Raw genomic sequence first — 14,180 nt, forward strand, 5'->3', positions numbered from 1 at the left:
AACTCAAAAAGTTTTTTTAGGCATTCACAAATGTTCGATATGTGCCCCTTTCGTGATTCAGCAGACACAAGCCGATAATCAAGTTCCTCCCACACTCGGCGCAGCATGTCCCCACCAATGAGTTCGAAAGCATCGTTGATGCGAGCTCGCAGTTCTGGCACGTTTCTTGGGAGAGGAGGTTTAAACACTGAATCTTTCACATAACCCCACAGAAAGAAATCGCATGGGGTTAAGACGGGAGAGCGTGGAGGCCATGACATGAATTGCTGATCATGATCTCCACCATGACCGATCCACCGGTTTTCCAATCTCCTGTTTAAGAAATGCCGAACATCATGATGGAAGTGCGGTGGAGCACCATCCTGTTGAAAGATGAAGTCGGCGCTGTTGGTCTCCAGTTGTGGCATGAGCCAATTTTCCAGCATGTCCAGATATACGTGTCCTGTAACATTTTTTTCGCAGAAGAAAAAGGGGCCGTAAACTTTAAACCGTGAGATTGCACAAAACACATTAACTTTTGGTGAATTGCGAATTTGCTGCACGAATGCATGAGGATTCTCTACCGCCCAGATTCGCACATTGTGTCTGTTCACTTCACCATAAAGAAAAAATGTTGCTTCATCACTGAAAACAAGTTTCGCACTGAACGCGTCCTCTTCCATGAGCTGTTACAACCGCGCTGAAAATTCAAAGCATTTGACTTTGTCATCGGGTGTCAGGGCTTGTAGCAATTGTAAACGGTAAGGCTTCTACTTTAGCCTTTTCCATAAGATTTTCCAAACCATCGGCTGTGGTACGTTTAGCTCCCTGCTTGCTTTATTCGTCGACTTCCGTGGGCTACGCGTGAAACTTGCACGCATGCATTCAACCGTTTCTTCACTCACTGCAGGCCGACCCATTGATTTCCCCTTACAGAGGCATCCAGAAGCTTTAAACTGCGCATACCATCGCCGACTGAAGTTAGAAATTGGTGGATCTTTGTTGAACTTCATCCTGAAGTGTCGTTGCACTGTTATGACTGACAGATGTGAGTGCATTTCAAGCACAACATACGCTTTCTCGGCTCCTGTCGCCATTTTGTCTCACTGCGCACTCGAGTGCTCTGGCGGCAGAAACCTGAAGTGCAGCTTCAGCCGAACAAAACTTTATGAGTTTTCCTACATATCTGTAGTGTGTCGTGACCATACGTCAATGAATGGAGCTACAGTGAATTTATGAAATCGCTTCAATCATTTGTAATAGCCCTGTATATTCAAAATAATATGACTAATATTAAAAAATATATAAATTAAAAAACATGAGCAGGACTCAATCCAGCAAATGTCCAACTCAATCCAGCATTAATGTTAACCACATGACTGCCGCCAACTTGGATTCAAGATCACAATGCACCAGTACATCACTGAAGCATAAAACTTCCCTTGTGATTTTGTCAAAGTTGCCCAAGTAGTACCATTACTACTTGCACAGTATGTTGTTCTAATGAACTGCCGAAACTGTACAAAGGTTGAAGTAAATCTGTGATCCAAATATCATGGCCTCCCCTTGTTAGTGAAGCAATTTTTAGAGTTTATGAATTTATCAAAATTTTTTTCTAGCACACCTTACTACTTCAATGACATTTGGCTGTCACTCTCAAAGAGGCTGTAATGTTCTCTACAATTGGTTTTGATTTCATCCATCACAGAACTGCATATCTGTTCTTAATTGCAGAATGACACTTCAAACAAGCATAGGATAATGTGGCAAAAAAACCTTGGAAAGAATTTAGATTAGTGATTTGGTGGATCATCATCATACAATCCATTCATGGATTATGTCACACTGTTCATGCCCAGCACCTATTTAGGCTTACTCAGCAGCTTTCTTTCATGCACTGCTTGGTATGCTAAAATCACTGAACATTTCTGAGCCATAGCACTCAGTTTGACATATTGCTAGTGGTCTGGTTCGCGCAATCCTTGCATGCAGAATTGGCTGGCTGATGGTATGAGGAAAACCTGAGATAGGGCGCAAGTGGTATGTCAGCAATGAGTGAGGCCATGGCTTATGGGGGGGGGGGGGGGGGGGATGCTATGAAAAGTAAAAGGAGAGGCAGTTAGGAACTAGGAGTGGATGTGGCAAGTGACATATGCAGAGCTGAGGGACCATTGCTGGTCGGTGGGGTTGCTGCCTCCATGTTGGCGTGTGTGTTGTTTGGACACCGATATCACTACTGGAAGGAGCAACAACCTTCAGGTACTGATTTCCATACAGGACTTCTCTGCAACCTAAGTGGCCGATTCCAGTTTCTGAATCTGGTGAGACAGATTGTCAGAGTTCATCTGATAAGTGCACGTTTACATATAAAGGACAATGTCTTGCGATGATTTGATGTTCTAGTGGAGCTTATGGTAAGAAGTCCATCATTTTTGGGAGGTAATAAGCCACCACTTAAGACAGCCAAGGTTCTGAAGTTGTATAACATGTGACAGTCAAAATGTTATATACACGTGGCTGTTAAACAGATGTCTATGCTCTTTAAGCCTAATATTCTACCTTGTGTTTTGTGACTGTTCTGGGAACAGTACTAATTGCCTTACTTGTGGCTGAGTTCCCAGTTCCTTGTAGCTTAAATGCAACATGTACACACAGATTTTTTGCAGACCAATGTAGGAATGTCACTCTCACTTCCCTTAAGTGGAATTGGTTTTTTTCCAAATTTGTTATCATTCATCCTCGTGTTAACAGTTTCTTGATTAAGAATTTTATTCTGTTGTAGTTCAGTTCATCCATGGGGCTGTGTCATCTCCCCAGTTAACAGACAAAAGTTTAGTAGGACAGGCTTCACTGCCCTGGTCGGCCAAGGATCTGGCACCACTTCCTTAGTGACTGACCAACTGACTGACCAACATGCCACTGTTAGAAAAGGCCAAGCCATCTCGTGTCGGTCTGCTGATGGTTGCAGGCCAAAGCTGAAAACAATAACTTTATTGTATGTATCTTACTTTCTTAAACACAACTGGCTGCATTCTGAGGGCTTTTAACTTTTAAGTTTGGAGCTTACTTTGCAGTGACCTGTTGATATTTAATTAACCATATATTGAGTGCTGTGGCATGTTTTCAACACAAATATTTTGTAACCTGAATTGCTATCAGTTAAAGACTTACTGAATGTATTTTCTTAATTACAATTGTTAATTGGGTGGCTATTAACAGTGTTTGATAAGAGCCAGGGTACATTTTTGTAAAACTCCAAATATTAGTAAATTGTTTTAAAAAGGTAAAGTGTATTTTTTGACAGATAGTTTGGTAAGCACTAGGAGCATATTTTCTTAAATTTAAAATTTATTGAAATTCTTACAAACATCTGCTTTACTGAGTGTTGTGAGGTATTTTTATTAACTGCAAATTGTTTACCGTGTAATCAGCATTTAGTTTGAGTATTTCATACAGAAAGAAATTTGACTGGTAGTGTCCACACACACACTGGTTAAACTTGTGCAGATAAATTATCATAAAGTAAACTGTGAATGATGCTGTTGCTGGGCTAACACTTCCATACCACAGCCTTGTGTGTTGACCCTTGTGACCTGTTTCTATGATCATCATTTGAATGTGGTTGTTTGGTTCAGGGTGTTAGTAGTTCAGCATCATTCACTGTGTTTCTACTGGTAGTGTGTTATTGATAAGTATATATATTTCTGTTTCTTGCCAGCTGTTCAGTCATTATGTTACAGGAATCTGAAACTGACTCTGGAACTGACCCCATGGAGGTACGAGGGTGTTTGGGGTTGCAGGAAGAAGGTATCATGATTGAACAACCTAACCCAGCTGGTGAAACAAGTGGTTATAAGTCCCCTTTTAGGAATTGGAAAAGGAGCAAGCAGTATCAGAACCCTTTGCTAAACTGCCAACTCCAATTCTCTGCTTACTCTGGGCTTGATCTTACAGACTGAAGATTTACAACATGGTGTGGAAGTACAGCGGCTTTTAGTCCATTTAGAGAAGCAGGCTGAAGCCTAGGCACCACACATCAAGTTATTCTTCAATTATTATATCCTCTGGTCAAAGGGCAGTTAAGTTGTAATCTTGTGGAAGTATAATAGGATCAAGGGGCATTGCAGGATTTAAGGAAGAGTATTGTTGGGGATAAAAGGCCTCCCCTTATCAAAAATGAATAACTGACAGGTACTACCTTTGCCTTTAAGGGACAAATGGAAATCTTGCAGGAATATATAGGAGAGACATATATTATCATTATAGCTTTGGAGCTTGACGTAAGTGAAGAGGAGGTCATCAAAAATATTTTGGAAGGGGTGAAGTGCTTCACACTTTATGTTTTGTAATGAGCCACTGGCTTTTGTGGAATTGGACAGATAATTGCTTAAGATTGATTGTATTATTTTTGTGATACAGAGCATGAAGGTGCGAGGGGTTGTCACAACAACCAACAAATTAGGCAGCAAGAGGAGAACAGTCAAGATGCCCAGTTGGTTAAGACCATGTGGTGTTTTTGTTGTGTGATCCTGAACATTTGGTGAATCAGTATCCTGCACCACATAATGCATGTCCGGCCTGCTGATGAGAAAAGCATGCAGGTGCATTGAAATTAAAATCTCCTATTAAATGCTGTAAGAGTATTACAATTTCTGTCAATGCGTTTTTTATCCCTTGCTTGTGCTGCAGAATATCATGAACCTATGCCTTAACTGATTCAGGCAGTAGCCTTTCACTGACTGATTATGATTGGCATATTCATAATTGCAGCATTTGTACACTTCCTAGCCTACAATTGGCCTTGGAGGGATATCGTACTGTCAATGGGCAAGTATTGCCTTTGATTGGTCACTGTAAGGTGAGGATTTAAGTGCAAGGGTTTTCTTGGTCCGTTCCATTCTCTACTGTCAAGTAGCTTTGTGTTACAGTTCTTCTGGGCTGTGATTGGATTCAGTGCACTGGTTTGTTATCAAATTATGTGGATAGGAGTTGTTTTTTAAATTTTACATTTCAAATTGTGCCAGTGTATTCTGGTCACAACTAACGTCATTACTATGCCTGATTGTAAATTTAAGGTCGGTTATCTTTGTGATTCTGAGGCTGAGGCTTAGGTGATTCTGTACCTTCTGGGCAATTTTCTGGATGTCTTAACCAACAAATTAGCTGTCACCAACAGGATTTAATATATGATCCACCTTACTGATGATGTTCCAGTGCATTAGCTCCCTTGTAAGTTGTCATCTCCCAAAAGGAAAATCTTGCAACAGCTGGTGGAATACATGATCCATGATGGGGTTACCGGTATTAAACTTTCTGCCTCTGCCTATGCCTCTCCCACCTTTGAATTCCAAAGGGACAGGGATCCGGTTATTGACAGATGGTTGATTATAGATTATTGAATCTGTGTCACTACCTGACTTGCACCACTGTTTCACCTGGTTTTCTAGTGCTTGTTTTTTTTTATATATATTCTCAGTCTTAATCAGAATTACCATCAGATCCCATCGACTGAAGATTCTAGACAGAGACAGTGTTTTGTACAGATTGGAAGTATACAAATTAAACAGTGCACCATTTGACATATTGACCGAGGGGGGGGGGGGGGGGTCTCCTACTCTCTCCAGACTTTTGGATAATGCTTTGGGAGACCTAAAATTTAAATCAGTTTATCATTCTTTAAATAATATGGTAGTTTATAGTGCTACCTTTGAACAACATTTGCAATACATGGATGAGGTTTTCAGTTGCCTTCATGCTGCTAGTATTACTGTGAAGCCTTCCAAAATTAATTTAGCTAGCCAGGAGATTTCTTTCCTTGATCATTTGGTTTCTGCTCACAGAATCCTAGTAAATCAGGAGAGGACCAAAGACTTACAGTAATTTCTCCCTCCAAATCCAAGAAGGGTGTGGCCCAGTTCATTGGCATGCAGAAGTTCATCCCGAATTTTAGCCAGGCAGTAGGCCCCTTAAACCAGTTATGTAAGAAAAATCAGACATTTGAATGGGGAGAGTTACAGCAGTCTGCATTTGGGGCCATTAAAATGGCCTTGAGTAAGCTAGCTACCCCAAAGTTGCTTGCCTGTTTGTTGTGCAGACATTCACATCAAATTTGGGTACTGCTGCAGTACTCTTTCAGGAAGATAAGGAAAAACGTAGATCAATTGTGTATGCTACAAGGTCACTTCCACTGTCAGAACTGAAGTACTCTATTTACAAGTGTGAGGCCCTTGTTGTAATTTTCGCATTCAAAAACTTTAAGTTCTACCTCAAGCACCAGGAATTTTGTCTTGAAACTGAAAACCAACCCTTAAGTTGGGTCCTGCCAGGTCCAGGGAGATGGGGCAAAGAACCCGGTAGACTGTGAGCATTCCTGGATTTTGCTTTACTGTCACACATATTAGGGCAACTGAAAACGCTGTGGCAGATGCATTGAGTCAAACATTCACAGAGAGGAACAGGAGACACGGGAACCATGTTGGGTTGCTGGGGTGTCAGTCAAGGTCCCCAAATTATTTAATAACTTTGAGCACAAACAAGGCCAAGACCCTGCTCTGTGTAAGATTGGGAAAGATCTATTAAGCAGCAAATCAGTCCAAGAATAACCTGCACAGGGGAATATTGTGTTATAAGGGAAAGTTGGATAATCAGGTCAAGTTCTGGGAGACATGGTTTCCACAATTTTCCATTACTTTCACAAGTCTGTGGTTGGAAGGCATTTACAAATTGGTTGGACCCTTAGAAGGTTTGGGAATTTCTTACTTGGCCAACGTGGTATAAAGATATGAGGCAACCATGAATGTAAAATTACTAAACCCAATTTTAATACTAGTAGGGGATTTTTACAGTCTTCCAGAGAGAACTTTCCCATGGATAATCGTTTTGTTGTTTATGTCAGCCCCTGCTGCATACTTGTACGGCAACCAGTACATCCTGGTCAGAGCTGATGTGATTTCCAGATTTGTCTGATTAGTACCCAGTAGTGGGGTGACCACTAGGTTAACTATTCATCATTTGCCAGGAATATTGTCAGTGACAACACTCATGCCCTCCTCTCTCAACAGTTAAAAAGGTTCTGCTTTGATGATGCGATAACTCACCCCACAACTATACTATACACAGTCTTCATATGTGGAGAGAGTGAACTACAATAAGAAGGCAGCATTAATTACTGTCCATTCTCATTCATCCCTCAAGTGGGATTCTTTAGTACCGTAGCTCAATTTGGCATTTAATTCTGCCTAACTCGAAGCCCACACTGCCATGATGCTTGGTTATCATCTCAACTCCCCCTTGAACAACTTGTGGACAGCTAATGACCTGCTCCCTGAGACAGTAACACCAGCCTGATTCAGGAGAAATGGAGATGAGCACAATGAAGTATTAGTATCACACACCACAGGCAGGCACACTGTTACCATATGGGGTGAAACAAATTTAAGATGTGGGTTGTTGATAAGGGCCCCATTCCTGATAAATCAGCACCCTACTTTGTAGGACCTTATGAGGTTATCCAGGTTCTTCACCCAGTCAGCCTATTGGTACATAACACTGATACTGGAAAGGTTTCAAGAGTACATGTATCCAAGGTCAAGGAAAGGAGCTAAATTTTCTGTTCTTTGTTTGACAAAAGCTGGCAGCCAGGCCATGCTGACTTTTTGATGGAGGAGGATAAGCCATGGCACTCAATTCATTATACCACTACTGGGCTGGTTTGCAACACTTGCATGCAGAATTGGCTTGTTTGTGTTATGAGGAAAGACCAAGAGAGGGTGTGAGTGGTACATCTGCAACGAGTAAGGCTGTGGGGTCTAAAGGGGACACCATGACTTGAAAAGGAGAGACAGTTAGGAACTTGGAATGGGTAAGGCAAGTGGCATGTAGGAAGGCAAGGAGAGGGACCGTGCCCTGTTCAGTGGGATTGCTGCCTCCTTGTTGGAGTGTGTGTGATGTTTGGATGCCGATATCACCACTGGCAGGGATGACAACCTTCAGGTACTGATTTCCATCCAGGACTTCTTGGCAACCCATGTGACCAAATCCAATTTCTAAATCTGGTGAGACAGTTCATCTGAGTTCATCTGATAAGTGCATTTTTACATGTAAAGAACAATGTCCTGTAATGCTTTGAAGTTCTAGTAGAGCTTACGGACAGGAATTCCACTATTTATTGAGGTGTAATAAGCAGCCACTTAAGACAGCCAATGTCCTGAAGCTGTATAATATGCAATAGTCAAAATGTTATATAGACTTGACTGTCAGACAGATCGCTGTTTCCTTATAACCTAATATTCTACCTTGAGTTTCATGACTGTTATTGATGTTCTGGGAACAATATTAGTTGCATGACTTGTAGTTGAGTTCCCATTTTCTCGCAGCTTAAAGCAAAGCTGTTCCTAACATGTATAGACACTGTTTGTGCAGACCACTTCCATTAAGTGGAACTGATTTGTTCCACATTTGTACATATTCATCCTTGTGTTTAGCAATTTGTTGATTTAGAATTTTAATCTATTTTAGTTCAGTCCATCCATGGGCAAGTGTCATTTTCCCAGTTAATGGGCAGGAGATTAGGGCAGGTTTCCGCTAACCTGGTTGGCTGCAGGTCTGGTGCTGCTCTCTTAGCAACTGATCAGCTGAAAAAGCCATGTGCCAGTGTTAGAAAAGACTGAGCTGTCTCACTTCGGTCTTTTGATGGTTTGAGGCCAGAATTTTAAGACAATAATGATTTTATTGTATGTATCTTAGTTTCTTAAACACATCTGGCTTGATTCTGATGGCTGTTAACTTTTAAAGTTTGGAGCTTACTGTTGATATTTAATTAATCATTTGTTGAGTGCTGTGGCATGTTTTGATCTTAAATATTTTGTACACTGAACTGCTATCAGTTAAGGATTTAGTGAGGCTGGTGGTGCATGTTTTTCAATTAAAATTGTTAATTGAAAGACTATTAACAGAGTTTAGTAAGTAACAGGGACACATTTTTATAAAATTGCAAATATTATTTAAATTGCTTTAAAAAGATGAATTGTTTTTGACAGAAAGTTTAGTAAGGACTAGATGCATATTTTCTTAAATCTAAGTTTTATTGAAATTCTTAAGAATTACTGATTACTGAGTGTAGTGACATATTTTTCTTAACTACAAACTGTTTACTGTGATTGGTATTTCATTTGAGTATTTCATGCAGGAAAAAATTTGCTTGATAATCTCTATGCACTCACTGGTTAAACTTATACAAATAAATTGTCATCACACAAACTGTGAATGTTGTTGCTGTTTCTGGGCTAACCCTCCCACTGCACAGCCTTGTGACATGTACCTATGACAGGCATTTCAATTTTGAACTGAGCTGTATCTGTAGGGATAGTGTACAGGTGTGGAATGGACGTGGTCAGGATAGGAATGATGTGGATATCCTTTAGGAGCAGTTGAATTGTATGGTTTTCATGAACAAAAAGAAAGTTTTTTCCTTGTTCAGAATACAAATGAGCTCACCCAGGTTGGTTTATAAAGCTGTTAGCCAGTCATGGTGGTCCTAAGAAGAAGTTAATTTTGTATTGGAACAAAGTCTAAGAAAAAAGGCATAGGAAATGAATCACATAATTGCTAGCTGAAGGTGGAGCCAGAGAGTGCAAAAAGTGTGGAACCAGCACTCCAGGCAGTGGGCTTCAGTTAACATGATTCCTCTCTCATGCTTGCTATTGGCTGTTGAAAATGGGTGCATAGTGAGCATGTTGAAAGCAGATCATGTTTCAAAGGAACAAACACCTTTTACTGAAGTGATGATCCTACTTGGCACATAGGCCACAATGAACTGTACTTGAACTTTACAGGATGGGATGTTCCCTGCTGTATTTGATGGATGTTTGGAGAGTAACTTCATATAATAGTACAGATACCCACGTGTATGGAAATTACTGACTTGTTTATCTGGAGTATCCAAATATCTTCCTTCTTTCTTTCTTTCATGGACTTCATCTCCTGTGCAGTTTGACCTACGTTGGAGGTGGAGATCTTGCTTATATGTTTTCAATAAGGTACTAAATAGCAGAAGTCACTCTTTGAAGGTGTACACATATTCTTCCAGCACATACAATCTAGGAACATCATATATAATATCTGTCTGCAATTATGGTTTGTTAACTGCATTAAGCATTATAAATTGATAGGCAGTTCATAAACAGCTCTGTATCACATTTCAGAGTAAACTCACTATCTTCTCCCTCTTTCAAGATGTAGTCCATTGTCACAGTGTGTGCTATTCCATGGAGCACAGTGTGTCTCTGAGGCAGAGGTGTAGCTGCATGGAGTAATCACCACAACAGCAGGTGCACCAAAGCACGTCAGCACAGCACCTTCTTCCAGAAATGCTGAGTCCATAACACTCATTGACATGCACAAACAATACAAATTCTCCACATATATGTGTATCCAAACTTACTAAATTTACTAATAAAATTTAACTGTATGTTTTGTGAGCATCACTCATTGGGACTACAAATATTGTGTGACACATGACTTCACTGAATTGGTTTGTTACACTTCTTATCTCCCTCCTTAGATGAATGATATCACTCTAAACATGTAACATCCAAAACAGACTAACAAATACTATTCCCACAAACTCTTTGTAGAGCAACAATTTATACATTAATCCCTCATTTCTACTACATATTTATTTCTTCACAATTCAGATAAATAAAACTTTGAATCTTAAACATAATCCATGTGTGCTATTCATTCACATAAGTTCATTCTAAGTCTCTTCCTTATATTTTATATTATGAATGCCGGACTCAGTCTTAGCTGATTCTAATTATATAGCTTACACACCATGCAAACCTTTTGTTGCTGTGAGACTTTCTGTTATTCATTTAATGTTCCTTGCACAATGATTTACTTACAGCTCTCAGATGCTTGTCCTAGTTATTCAATTTCAACCTTAAATTCAGGCACCTTACAACTTTGGTGTAAGCCTCAAATGAAATGTTGTCCTTTCATTGTACAAATTGTCAAATGTACCTTGCACCACAGAAAGATAACTCCCCAATAATAAACCCTTCCATTTTCTTGTCTCCCTACACCCCTTCCTGACATTTCTCACCTTGCCCATCCCCTCCTGCCCATCTCTCTTTCTATCCATCAACTGCTGTCCCCCCCCCCCTCCCTCCCCCCTCCCTCCCCCCTCCCTCTCTCTCTCTCTCTTCTCTCTCTCTCTCTCTCTCTTCTCTCTCTCTCTCTCTCTCTCTCTCTCCATCTGCTCCTCTACTGAATGAATGGATTCAGATTTGTAAGCTCAGTAAGTTATGGGAATGTGATAGTCCACATTTTTGCCACTCAGTGGTGTGCATTCAGCATTGCACTGGGCCAAATATGTTGCCTGTTGTTATGGCATGATTCAGTTTCAACTGCTTTTGATGGAATACCCCGGCTGCATTGTCATGGAGATCACTGGAAACCTGGCTGTGCATAAGCAACTGCATGATCTGCAGCCATTGGGAGTTGCACATAAATGTGATAAACAGGTTTTGGCAGTCACATCTCTTGATGTATGTCAAGGCATCCCATGTATGTTCATACATCTGGTGAGGGTCACAACTGAACTGGTAGAATTACTGTTGCACCAACACTGTCAGCATCTCCACCTTTTGCAAGCGCATCCTTAATATGTCTGTGCTTGACACACATACATCTTCAGCAAAGATGGACATCAGCTCACTCATCAAGAAACCCGTCTCTAAAGACTGGAAAGCTGCATAAGTCACAGCGAAACCCAAGAAAGGAAATATGAGTAATCCACTGGATTACATACCCATATCACTAATATCAATTTGCATTACAATTTTGGAACATATGCTGTATGAATTACCTTGAAGAAAACAGTTTATTGGCAAACAGCCAATACAGATTCAGAAAATATCATTCTTGTGAAACACAACTAATTCTTTATTCTCACAAAGTGATGAGTACTATTGACAGTGGATGTCAAACTGATAACATATCTTTAGATTTCCAGAAGACTTTTGTCACTCTACCTTACAAGCAACTTCTAATCAAATTGCATGCCTATAGAGTATCCTCTCAGTTGTGTGACTAGATTCGTGACTCCCTGTCAGAAAGGTCACAGTTCATAATAATTGATAGAAAGTAATCAATAAAAACAATAGTAATATCTGGTGTTCCTCAAGGAAGTGTTATTGACCCTCAGCTGTTTGTGAACTACATAAACAGTTTATGAGGCAATTTGAACAGTCCTCTCAAACTATTTCCCAGAGGATGCTGTCCTTTACCTTCTTGTAAAGTCATCAAATGATTGAAACAAATTGCAAAATGGTTTATATAAGACATACGTATGGTGGAAAAGTGGCACTTGACTCTAAATAATGAAATAGTGAAGTCCTCCACATGAATACTAAAAGTAATCTGCTAAATTTTGATTACATTATAAATTAATTAAATACTCAGGGATTAAAATAATTAAAAATAACTTAAATTAGAATAATTGCATAGATAATGTTGTGGGAAAGCAAACCAGAGACTGTGATCTATTGACAGAACACTTAGAAAATGTAACAGGCCTACTAAAGAGACTGCTTGCACCATGCTTGCCCACCCACTTTTAGAGTACTGCTGTGCAGTTTGGGATCCGAATCAGATAGTATTGACCGAAGGCATCAAAACAATTCATAGAAGGGCAGCTCATTTTGTATTATCATGACATAGTGGAGAGAGTGTTACAGGTATGATAGGCAAGTCGGGATGACAATCATTAAAACAAAGGAATTTTTGGTACAGCAAGATATTTTCATGAAATTTCCATCACCAACTTTCTCCACTGAATATGAAAATATTTCATCACCAATGTGCACAGGAAGAAATTATCATCGCAATAAAATAAGGGAAATCAGAGCTCACAGAGAAAGATGTAAGTGTCCATCTTTCCCAAGCAGTGTTAGAGAGTAGAAAAGTAGGGAAGCAGCTTGAAAGTGGTTCGATGAACCCTCTGCCAAACAATTAATTGTGAATTGCAGAGTAATAATATAGATCTATATATAGATGTAGCTACTGGCGTATATAAGGTAGGTGTTAAGTTTTTATTTTTGCATATATATCCACTAGGAATTGTTGAAATATTTGGCGGTAGTTTAAAAGGAAGTTGGAAATGTCAGTGTGAACCATAAGTTGGTATGTATAGAATTCCATTCTGGTCACCTTCTTTGGTCTAGTCTCGCTGGACAACGTGTCAATGTGCAGGAGGCTGGAATTGTAACCACCATCTCCATGGGGCAAAATGAGGGGGCACTGCAGACTGTCATATAATCCAGAATGAGATTTTCACTCTGCAGCGGAGTGTGCGCTGATATGAAACTTCCTGGTAGATTAAAACTGTGTGCCAGACCGAGACTCGAACTCGGGACCTTTGCCTTTTGCGGGCAAGTGCTCTACCAACAGAGCTACCCAAGCACGACTCACGCCCCGTATTCTCAGATTTACTTCTGTCAGTACCTCGTCTCCTACCTTCCAAACTTTAAAGAAGCTCTCCTGCAAACCTTGCAGCTTCAAGTCTCGAGTTCGAGTCTCTGCCAGGAAGTTTCATATCAGCACACACTCTGCTGCAGAGTGAAAATCTCATTCTAGAAACATCCCCAAGGCTGTGGCTAAGCCATGTCTCCGCAATATCCTTTCTTTCAGGTGTGCTAATTCTGCAAGGTTCGCAGGAGAGCTTCTGTAAAGTTTGGAAGGTAGGAGACGAAGTACTGGCAGAAATAAAGCTGTGAGTACGGGGTGAGAGTTGTGCTTGGGTAGGTCAGTTGGTAGAGCACTTGCCCGCGAAAGGCAAAGGTCCCGAGTTTGAGTCTTGGTCTGGCACACAGTTTTAATCTGCCAGGAAGTTTCATGTCATATAATCGTTGAAATTCGGATATGCACATGATCCCTGTACAGTGTTGGTGTAGAATGATGTCCCAGATGTTAGTGCCATCTGTGGATATGAGCAATTCAATCTCAAGTGACTAGCACAGATTGAAACAGCATTCATGCTCCCCTGGCAGCTGCATATTGAATTGTATAACCAATTTGTGCTCACCACTCATTATACGTTGTTAAGGCAGTTTTAAATTGTGCAGTTAGTCTGTTGTGTGTGCAGTATTTTTGTAATGTAATCATGATCTCATAATATGTGCTAGGTTTGCATTCACATT

Source organism: Schistocerca serialis, chromosome 6, assembly GCF_023864345.2.
Source record: "Schistocerca serialis cubense isolate TAMUIC-IGC-003099 chromosome 6, iqSchSeri2.2, whole genome shotgun sequence".
In the NCBI taxonomy this organism is placed as follows: Eukaryota; Metazoa; Arthropoda; class Insecta; order Orthoptera; family Acrididae; genus Schistocerca; species Schistocerca serialis.